General features: G+C 42.1%; 1 protein-coding gene across 1 annotated transcript in view; it reads left to right on the top strand.

Annotated features, from left to right (window-relative positions):
• The first annotated feature begins 1,881 nt into the window (after positions 1-1,881).
• Positions 1,882-11,379, top strand: part of GTDC1 (glycosyltransferase like domain containing 1) — a 170,367-nt gene continuing 160,869 nt past the window's right edge. Inside the window, exon 1 of the mRNA XM_053982677.1 lies at positions 1,882-2,265. The gene's annotated coding sequence lies outside the window, so the exon portion shown is untranslated. The remainder of the gene's footprint in view (positions 2,266-11,379) is intronic.

The following is an 11,379-nucleotide window of genomic DNA, read 5'->3' as shown; positions in this document are numbered from 1 at the left end:
AAAAAAGAAAAACATTTTACAGCAGCGAGCCTGGGCGCAGGACAGATCGAGTGATTTGCCATGAAAAAAGTTAGAGGGGCTCATTAGAGGCAAAGTTATTAGGCCAAGCAAACAGTTAATCCCTGTCACACAGAGGTAACAGAGTTGCCAGTCTTGAACTCTAAATTAAAGGCACTTTCTGAGCACCAGAGAAGTGACTCTATTTTGCAGCTTCCTCAGTACCATCCATCTACCATAATGCTGTGGTGTTTTTCTTTCTTTAAATTCTGGGCTCCAACTAATTACTGGCAGGAAGTGCCTATTTTTATGCCATTAGTATGCAAATGAGTGAGAAGTAGAAAAATATTCTAAAGGAACTGTTACAATATCTGTCCACAGATTACTGGCCAATTAGAACATGGGATTAGGGCTGCAGGACCCCAAAAGAGTATGGCCAAAGACTTTCTGCTTGGGTGCCTCAAGTGTAGTTTCAATGGGAACTGTATATACATGGTTCTTTTCCTTAAAAAAAAAAAAAAAAAAAAGGGAGAAAAAAGTTCAGGCCTAAATTGCCTGCTTACAAATGAGCACTTCTACACTTGGAAAATAAATGCCTTCACTTCCTTGCCTCAATTTTTCTATCCATAAATTGTGGATAAAACATCCTGTTTGTCTGTGTTCCAGCACATGCCAGGGGCAAATTATTCAGCTGGACTGGAGGCCTCCTCATCTGTCAACCTGTCTGAAAGATACAACCTTATAAAATTATTTATAATGTGCATGATAAATATTAAAAGATATTCAGGTCTTACCACATCTGCCTAGGTAAAGCCTATGAATAACTGTCTTCTTTGTGACGTTTTCACATTTCCATAGCTTTGCAGTGTCAGGAATTCAGAGGTGCAGGACAGTGGACAGCTATTGGAAAACAACTTTACCAGGATTTTTGAACCCAAAACCCTGTGAAACAAAACACTGCATTATCTTAAGGGTATTTCTCATGCAAATCAGCCTTCTCCTCACTCTTTCATAATCTGACTAGCCAGAGAAGGGGAAAAAAATACATAATTCCTCAAGTTACTGGTGTTGATGCTTCTCACAGCTGTACTGTTTGGAAATTCTGCTTTGTCACTCCATTAGGTGTTACTCATTTTGACTTCCTATTAAAAAAAAAAAAAAAGTTTCTGTCTACATACCAGAGATAACACCACCCTAAACTGAGTCTGTGTGACAAAACATTTCTCCTCTAAAATAGTTTTGCTGGGAAGGTTTGTTACTCAGTGTGGGCAAAAAGAGGGTTGTTACACCTGCCTGTAACAGTTACACCTCCAAAGGAGGCAACCAGGTCGATCAGAGAGATGGAGCAGCTCTCCTGTGACACGTAGCAGAGGGAATTGGGATTGTCCAGCCTGAAAAAGGCTTCGGGGTGGTTTCGTTGTGTGTGACCTTCCCATGTCTGAAGGGAACTTAAAGGAAAAATGGGACAAGACAACTTACAAGACCATGTTGTGACAGGATACGGGGGAACAGGTTCAAACTCAAAGAAAACAGGTTTACATTAGATGTTAGGAAAAAATTCTTTACTGGGAAGGTGGTGAGGCACTGGAACAAGTTGCCCAGGGAAGCTGCGTCTGCCCCATCCCTAGAAGTGTTCAAGGCTGGGCTGGATGGTGCTTGGACAAACCTGGTCTAGTAGAAGGTGTTCCTGGCTGAGGCAGGAGGTTGGAACAAGGAAGTCTTTAAGGTCCCTTCCAACTGAAATCATTTTACAAATTTATGATAATTCTAAGATAACACCTGCTCAGCTTCTCCCAGGAGCTGCACCACCTGAGAAGGCTTGAGCTACAGAGAGAACACACACCTCCTACTCATATCTAACTGGCAACAGCCCTGATTGTCACTCTTTTCAGCTGCTTCTCCCTGAAAACCATCTTCTTTCTAATTGTTTTTATTTAGCCCACCTGGTGCATAACTCCTTGTTATTTATTCCTCCCACCCCTCCCTGCTCCCAAAACTCTTGCGAAGGGGCTCGTCGCTTTCCTCGCACGGCTTGTTTCCCGTTCCATCACTTCGCTCTGCCCATGCCCCGCTCCGGTAGCCGGGCTCTCTCTCCCCGGCGGAGCCCCGGGGCCCGTCCCGCTGTCCCCGCGGGCAGGGAGGGTCCCCGGGCGGCGGGGCGGAAGGGGGGGCCGGCGCTGAGCTGAGGGAGGGGCCGGGACGCCGGCGCGTCGGTGCCGACGGTCTCCAGGAGGGAGTGAGGAGGAGGAGGAAGAGGAGGAGGAGGAGGTGAGCGCCCTCGGGGTGGGGTGAGAGCGGGGCCGCCCGCGCCAGCCGGGAGGGAGCGAAGGGGTCAGCGGGGCGGGCGCTCGGCTGCAGGACCGGCGGCGGAGAGGACTCCGGACGAGCCCCGCCGCGCTGGGCGGGGGGAACCGAGGGGAGCAGAGCAGCCGGCTCCGCCCGCCGCGGCTCCCGGCACCTGCGGCCGCGCCGAGCACGGGCCCGCGGCTGGGCGGGGAGCGCGGCCCCGCCGTGCCCCAGAGCGCCGCGGGCGGGCAGGGGCCGCTCCCCGGGAGCCGCGGGGCCGCCTCCCGCCGCTCTAACATGGCTGCCGGCGGGGCCGGGAGCGCGGGCCGCGGCTGCGGCTGCCCCGGCCCCTTCCCGGGCGCTGCGGCGGGCGGGCAGCGCGGCCTGGCCGGGCCCGGGCCCGCGGGGGCCCCGCGCCGCAGCCACCGCCGGGGCCCGGGCGGTCGCGGTGCCTGTGGGGAGGCTGTTTCGTACAGACACTCTTCTCCTGCCCTTTTGTTTCGGCACGCAAGGTGTAGGGGCTGCTTTTTTTTTTGTGAGCCGTTAAAGGGAGCGGCAAAATCTGAACCTAGTTCGGTTCCAAGTAGCAAAATTAAAGTATTTATGCGTATGAACAGTTCTGCTGGTGAAGCTACCTGGAAAAATTGCACCCTTAGCTTTGGCATTCCATCAAGCTTTTTAGAAGAAGGAAAACAAAAACATTAAAGACACTACTTGTGCAAAACATGTGGATTTTAGGAAATCGGCTTTATTATTATAAGCTAAGTATGCCCTGGAACGGAACACTTTGCAGCAGAGGAGCTGCTTAAATATACTTTGTAAACACATCCCAACTTCAGGAAAGTGTGTCTGGGATGAATGGGACTTGGCAGGTCTGCACAAATCTTTCAACACATGACTGGAGTAGCAGACTAGAGGAGAGAAACCTTTAAAGGTGCAAAAGCATGTACTTTGTTTTTTTAAGGAGTAGGGGAAATAGTTTGAAGCTTAATTTATGGTTCAAAGTTGAGCCCAATAGGTAAAGTCAAATAGCAGATTTTAGAGTGGGTTATAACAATGGCTTGGTGTAATTCAATAGAACTATTTTATTGGATTCTAGTAACATGGTTAACCTTAAATCTTAACCATGACAAGATTTTTATGTAAAGATCCTCTATATGAAGTACAGTATTGAATTTTAACTGAGGCCTTTAATTTTCAAGGCCTCATGTCGAGTGTATTCTTGCCTCGTCTTTTTTCCCCGTTTTTGAAAGTCTAGGTGTACTAAAGTCAGTTTAGATACTGTGAGTCCAGGTTGAGCAAATCAGGTAAGAGGAGATAGCATTTTAGATCAATCCTGTTTTTTTGAGTTTGTGTATATATAAAAAAGTGAAGGTTATTCTTAATGTTTACAACTGTAGCAATACACAAGTATGTTTTGTAGTTGACTTGTTTACAACCTTTCTGGTCAATTTCCCCCTTTAATGAATGATAGTGACGATTTAACCTCACAAGAAAACTCTGCTCAGCTCAGGGTGTTGATACTTTACAAACAGAGTGCCAGATTCCTCCCTCAGCTGGTGAAACGCAGTTTGATTTGTGGTACACCTGAATTTGAGTCTCCTGGGAGATTCCTCGAGTTAAACACTTGTTAATTAACCCTTGTGGATCCCCTTGCATCAGATCAATACCAAATGCAACAGGTGCTGTTGCAAAAGTGGTGCTTGTAGCTTTCAAAGTGCCTGTGTTAAAGCTGAAACCTGTCGCTTTTGCTGCTAAGTCACTCAGACTCCAGTGTAAAAATTATACAACTTCCTTAATGTTGTTTTAAAACCAGAGATATAGACATATTTTAAAGACCTAGCTGGCTGGAGGCCCATTTTAGAGTGGCCGGTAAAAGCAATAAACTATCCTCAAACATTTCTGCTCAATAAAATTTGAGAATATGAAAACAAAAAGTTCCTGGTTTAGCTTTTTATAAATGTTTTCTGCACTCTGTGACTGCAAAGTGCTTTGAGCCCATAGCTCAGAGCCACATGCCTTGAGCATTTTAGGCCTCTGTCCCAATTTACAGCACTGAGTTTGTTACTTTCTCTTTTGATCAAAGCAGCAAAGTTTTGTGGTCTCTGACCAATGTCCTGCACTGGTGGAAGTGTCTAGGCAGATGATTTTATCATCAAAACAGCACATGTTTAGTGTACTTTCTTTCACTTAGGGCTCCTGCAATCAGCTGAATGATTGTTGGAAGCTGTGATAACACCAAGCACTTCCTGACATAGAGAGGGCAAGTAGTTCTGGCACCATTTGCTGCATTTTAATTCTTACTGTCTGTAAGCTGGAATATAACTACAGAAAAGAAATGAAATATCTGTGCATCTCGTTGTTTTGCTTTACAAGATCAGAATATTTTTATCCAAAACAATCTTGTAGTCCAGCTTGGAAGAGCCATGGGGGTAAGGCATTTCTCCTGCAGCTGTTGAGCAAATACTTAATGTGGAATACTGTCTTGGATTAGCTGTTCCAATTGTCTTTTCCATGGAATTGAGATGTTACCTGGTTAAATAAAAGTGGTAACTGCTGTTTCTATAAAAGTTGGGTTCACAAATGTAACATACAGTCCTGTGTGTAGAGAATTGTGTTCTGTTGTAGGGAAATAAACTGAAAATTTTTAGTGGTATGAGAGTTATTCTTGGTTATAGTAGTGGCAAGTGTTCAAGGCTAGGCTGGATGGAGCTTGGAGCAACCTGGTCTAGTAGAAGATATCCCTGCCCATGGCAGGGAGTTGGAATAAAATGATCTTTAAGTTTCCTTCCAACCTGAACTGTTTAATGATTCTATTTTATGATACTGGAATAAATAGTAGCATCTTAATGTTGATTGTTCCACTGCTTGAGACATGAGTTGCTGTGCAGTGGGAGTAGTAACAAAACCAAAGCAAATGGCTTGCTGAGTTGAATGGAGCATGTCTCTCATTGTTAGAATTAGTTGTGTAATGTACTATTATTTTTAATTTAAAAAAAATTGCAGAAGTGAAGAGCAAACTCTTAAATATAAACTCAAGGCTGTTAGGAACTTGTGCGGCAGGCATTTCAGAAAAGAAAAAAAGCTGGCTACCATTTTTTTTTCCCCATTTGTGTGTGACAAATGTTCTCTACCAAGTTTGTAAAGCAGGAAAATCACTCTAATCTTTGGTGGCAGAATTGTTAACAAGGGGCTGTGGAGAGTCAGCCTTGGGCTGCCCCCAGCCATCCGTAAGCGGAGCAGTTATCGGTGGGGAAGCGGGGCCTGAGTGCTGCAAGGACACAGAACCTGGTGTGAATTTCACTTCTCCATGGATTTATATCAAAGGATGTCTTAAACGTACACCTTAGCTGGCCATATTGCTGCATGTCAGATGTGAAAGTAAAAATAAACGTGTGAAGCGGCAGGCAGGGTAGGAAATGTAAATGTGAAAACCATGTCTCCAGTCCATTTTCCTAAATCCTGGACCCCATCTATAGGAATTCATGGGAGCATATATATATGTTTTATTTTTGATCGGCAGTATTTCCTGTAGGCAAGAAATCAAAGATCTTTTCAAGTTATAAATGACAATAAGTAGGGAAGCCAGTATTTCAGATTGTTGGTATTTTGTGTATGAGTAGCTCTTTGATGTCCAAATGAGAAGTGGAGGAATGTCTAAAATTAACAGTGAAGTATGAAACGCTAATGATGAAATGCAGAAGTTAGAGGAAAACAGACAAGGCCAGGCACTAAGGGTGGTTTGTATTTTTTTCCCCTGAATAATTATTTTTTTAGGGTCAGAGCAAAGAACACAAACAGTTGTGACACATAAATCCTGAAGTAAGTAGATCTTGGATAAGCAACTTTGATTCAAATATTTGTGTGTGTATAGGTTTGCATATAATCAAATGTTCAGAATTTATTACATATGTAATTTGCTGTATTGTAGTTCTGCTGAATTATTGTGAAAAAAATGTTACGGGGACCCAAAAAAGGGGAATTTAATTAGTTTTGCATCTGAAAACATCTGTATGTATTGTGGCTCTACAACAGTGTACCAGTGTGGCTTCACATGCTGTTTTCCAGTTTTGTTCCAAGATTATTTTTGGGCAGTCAGTGCCCGTTTGGGCAGCAGGTTGTCTATGTTACTGATGTTCGGTGGTACAAGTATGGAATTGCCATAAATTCCATGGGAATGTTTTCTTCTTGGAGGTGCTACAGTGGTTCTTAAGAAGGTCACTTTGGCCATGCCTCTGGCAACTGAAAATGTGTGCTGGTCATGGTCCTGATGGATAAAACACCATCCAGGGTGCAAGATTTCTTTCACAGTCGTTTTTAGAAGCTGTCACTGAGATAAAAACACACCCTTTGAGTTCACACCTAAGTAATTGGATGCAGATTTAATATGATGCAGTGTTTTATTCCTTCTTGGGATGGGATCCATGTCCCATGGTGGACATGACTCACCCTGGCAGGATTCAGCAGTCAAGTGTGTTGGAATGAAGGCTGGAGACCTCGCTGTTGCCATGCCTTATTTTCCTCAAGAACTGAGGATCTCGGTTAATCCTCCTAAAGCTTAATAAAATACACATATTAGAAACAGACCTGTTGTAAAGCCAATGTAGGGAAGAGCTTCCAGAATATTGCAAACCTTTGTGTGTGCATGCAAAAAGGAAATGGTTGGGAATGCTTAAAACTTGGAATGGATGATTAGCCAGAGCAGTGGTGGTGTGGCTTAGCTCCATTTCTAGACCACCTCTTAGAAAACTATCTCACTTTTTCCTGTTTGTTCCAATCAGTTTTGGGTTAGGAACAAAAGCTAACCTCAGGGTTGTGTGTTAATAAACTTATTGGGGAGTATGCGACTCTGTAAGTTGATTCTGTTTTATTGGTGTTTATTTACCAGGTGACACCTTTGTAAATGAAACAGAAATAAAATCTCTGCATTATGAAAATAAAGTGTTTCTATAAGTATCTTGTCTAGTATATATAATTAAACAAGTGATTTCTCAGAAGCACCATAATTACCATCATTTTAAAACAAAAATCTTAATTGAAGTATAGCTCCTCATTTCATCTGAGTTGTATTTCCTATGTATATTTCTGCTTTAATATTTACTTTAAATATGAATATGCCCAAAATCAAAAATTCAATAAGTAGTTGAACATATTGCATCTCTTATATTCTGGTTCTTTTCAAGGTTTACACAAGCAATATGTGGTGGGATGACTTCGCTAAATAAGAAATCCATCAAGATCCTGTGAAATTCTGTTTTAAGATTTCCCAATTGGAAGTTTTCCCTGGCTGATTGCAGTGTAATACAGCAAATTTCTGAGTGCAACTTTTTGTTTGGTCCGAGTTAAAGTTCTCCAGATAAACAATAACATCAGCTTGTTGACTTTACAGAATAATTTCTTGTCCAGATCTTGCTTTTAGAAAACTTTAATGAGAAATATGCTCTTGTTGTTGTTAAGTCAGTTTTCTTCTTGTTGTGATTTGAATGTAAAGGCAAGATTTATGGAAATGACTGCAGGGTGGTGCTGGCCTAATTAGTCATTATTTCGGGCAAGGCATAAAAAATTGGTTGTTCTTGTGCCTAAAACTAATAGTGTATTTTGTATTTAATCTGTAGGTCTTTTGTAAAACAAATGGATGTGCTAAAAACTGCAAAATACACACATTTAAAGTTTGTATGCTATTATTTTGCATGCTGTTTTGGCATGTGACTTAAATTTTTCATTGATAGTTAAATTTACTATTATGAATATTTGAAATGTATATATCCTTTAAAAGCCAGGAATAATAGCAGCTGAGCTGGAGTTTGCAGTAGAAATTTTGGAATTGAGTATGGCTTTTCTACTGGTGTCTATGCAAGGATTAAACACAAAGCACTGTAGTGCTTTGTAAGAGTACTAATACCTATTGCAGTTTTTTTTTTTTTGCAAGGAGTTTTAGGATTATCCGTGTGATATGTTCACCATTGGGCTGAGGGGTGTCTTTCAGGGCTTTCTTTTTGTGGGCCTGGTTGAGATGAATTCCCAGTAATTGGTATTTCACCCAGAAGTGACCCAGGTGACTTAGGAATTCTAGCACCTTTAGCATGTGGAATGCCTGTCCTAATCAGGCTTAAGAGAGGGGGGCATTAGCCCAGTAATGATTGAAACCTGCCTTCTAAAGGAAAATATTCAGCAGGGCATGTGACACGAATGTTCCTCTGTGCCTTTGCCCTCTCCTTGTCCAACCACAGCTCTTGAACATCCTTAGTGGCAATGGGATGTTGCTGAAGCACAAAGCAGCTCCTCTCCATGAATCCATTTTGTGATTAAACTTTTAAAAGTCACAGCCTCCAACCAGCCACTGCAGTTTCATGGTAGTTCTGACATTATTTTACTATTCATGCTGTGAATTTCGTTCTATAGTAAAATGAATATTGTATTGGCCTTTTAAGTTGGTTGTCAGTGGAGAATAAGGAAGCTACACTTAGAGCATCTGTATGCAATCTTGGTGACAAGTAGGACCCTCTGGAAAGCTGTTACTGTTGGGGCAGAACTAATCATTCCATGTGAAATTATATAAGGAGAATTAGCTCTGACTCTACCTCATTTCCTTTCGTACTGCTGTGAAAATAAGCTTAGGAACGTCAAACCTTCCTTCCTTATTTCTCTAAGTACTTTGTTAAATACTTCTTTTTATTAAGAATTATTTATTGGAGGTGCTAGGAAAGAAAATATAACTGCCTGTATTTCTAGGTACTAATGGGATGTGCATCCTTGCCCAGTTTGGCAGTTGTGATTTCATTCCCAGGACTGGATTCCTGGGATCAGTTGCCATTGCCTTCTCTGTAGTTTGACTGTATTTCCCTGGCGGATCATTCAGAGTACTCCACACTTAAGGTAGCATGTTTCATGTAAGAGAAAATTGTCAATCACAGCCTGCCTGGGCTATTTAGAAAAGAGAGATATCAAAAGCCTGCTCGGAGCTCTAAGGAGCAGTCAAGTCACCTGCTGAGTTGCCTGGCAGGAGCCTAAACTTGTGCAGCCTTTAAGTTTAGGAAAGAAAAAGGGATCTCAGGAGGTCACTGCTCTGTGCTGAGGCCCTGTACTGGATGTGTGAGTGTGTAGTTCAGTGTCAGGCCATAGAGTGATGTACGGGCCATTCCTGACGTGTTCTTCTTACCAGGTCTTGAAAACAATCAGTGGAGATTTGTGTAACCCCTCCATAACCTAATCCCTTGTTTAACTATCCCTAGAGGTAGCATATTTCCTCTGATACTATTCTAATTTTTTTCCCCTACAGTGGATATTACAGTAGTGGGGCATGATTCTTGTAGCTGCTGTTAACCTATTTTGAAGCTTGTCTCATCTTTATCTTTTTACTGTTGTACTCACTTTTTAACTTTCCCAGATTGCTTTTGTTTTCTTTTGAGCTCATTTCATACATCTGTATTGAAACCTGTGTGTAATGTACAACCTTATGATCAGTGATGAACAGAATAAAGCTTACCATCTTTTTCATACGTTATTATAAATTGGAATTATTTTTCAATTTTGGCATTCAGTTCAGTATTAAAACCCCAGTTTCAGTTTTGCAGTTAATCCCTTAGTCCCACTTTTCTCAATTCTAACTCTGTTTCCCAGAATGTTTGCAGCATTTCCCGGGTAACTACCAAATTTTGCAACTATATTGTTCATCATCTAAGTAATAAATAAAAGCATTAAATAATCCTGCACTGAAAATGCCAAGAGGAAGCTTATTATATTCAGAGTCCTGCAGCCTGTACTTTTGTTGCAGACCCAAGCTTTGGAGCTGGAGTCACAGAAGAGTTGTGTTGTGCTTTGATTCCCTCCTTGTCTTTGGAGCCATTGCTGGTCTTTGTTCTTTCTGTCTGTGTCTGTCTTGCATTGAGCAACCTGAAATGGGACAAATCAAATCTGACATCTTGTAGCTATAGGTGTTTAGGGGGAGGATTTTTAATGAGTTGAAAAAAGCTTGGAGAATGTTTACATGGATCTGCACCCATGGGTGACTCAGTTCCTCTGAGTGGTGTGTAAAACTCATCTTTAATTATACTTCAGTGTCTGACCCACAAATGGTCATTCTCCATGGCTGCTAGATCAACACTTAAAAAAAAACAAACAAAAAACAACCCAAAAACCAACTTTGATCAATCAGATCTCAGGATTTGAAGTGTTACTTTGTGAAACATGTAGACAAGGGAAGAAATGCTGCTGCTTCAAAAACTTTTCTTTCTTGCTACTTGCTTGGAATATAATCTGCAGACGTTTTTCTTTTATTTTGGTGTTTTACTACACCTGATGTGATCAGAAACACTTTTTTTTATCCTCTGCCTTGGCATTTCCAGCACCAAAGCAACTAAGAGATGCTGACAGAGTTGGGAAGGCACAAGGACTCTGGCTTAGAGTTAAGGCAGATGTGATTGCAACATCTGTGCCTAGGAAAGCTGCAGTCTGATCTGCCTTCTGTCTTCAGGATTTCTGGGATTCCAGGAGCAGAAGTGGTGCAGATAAGACATGTCCTCTGAGGCTTTGAAAGGCTTCTGCTCAGATTGTAAAGCTCTTCCTTATTAGGCCCACAGGAAACACATCTCCTCTAGCACAGCCAAATTGCTATCATTGTTAAATACTTCTGCTTGGGCTCTCCAGTGGTAACTCTGCTCTGTGGTGGGGTTATTTGGGATGAAGAGCCTCTGCGGCTGCCTCTGCGTATTGACTAGCTGAGTACATTACTGGCATGTAACTGTGTGTGGTAATTTCTGACTTGGAAGCTGTGATGCAATCCAAAGAACAGTTTATGGAGGGTTTTCTACCTTTTTCCTTAAATTGGACTCTGTAGGCCTAAAATTTGGGATTTCTAACTTGAAATCTCCATTAGAACACAATCTAGTAACTAGGAAGAAAAACCCCAAAGCCTTGGCATCAGACAAATGAAAATTCATTTTCTTTAATGACTCTCCCCTTTGCCAACTGCATTCTTGGAAAATGGGTCTTTGCATTTGGTTTGTTTTCAGTGCAACAACTGTGTTGGTTTCTGGGTGACATAAAATTCCTCTCTGGGTTGTGAAGGAAGCCCTGCCCTTTCCCCCATCTCTGAGC

Source organism: Vidua macroura, chromosome 7 (genome assembly GCF_024509145.1).
Source record: "Vidua macroura isolate BioBank_ID:100142 chromosome 7, ASM2450914v1, whole genome shotgun sequence".
Taxonomy (NCBI): domain Eukaryota; kingdom Metazoa; phylum Chordata; class Aves; order Passeriformes; family Viduidae; genus Vidua; species Vidua macroura.
Note: the sequence above shows the minus strand (reverse complement) of the source record. Positions and strands in the feature narration are given on the sequence as shown.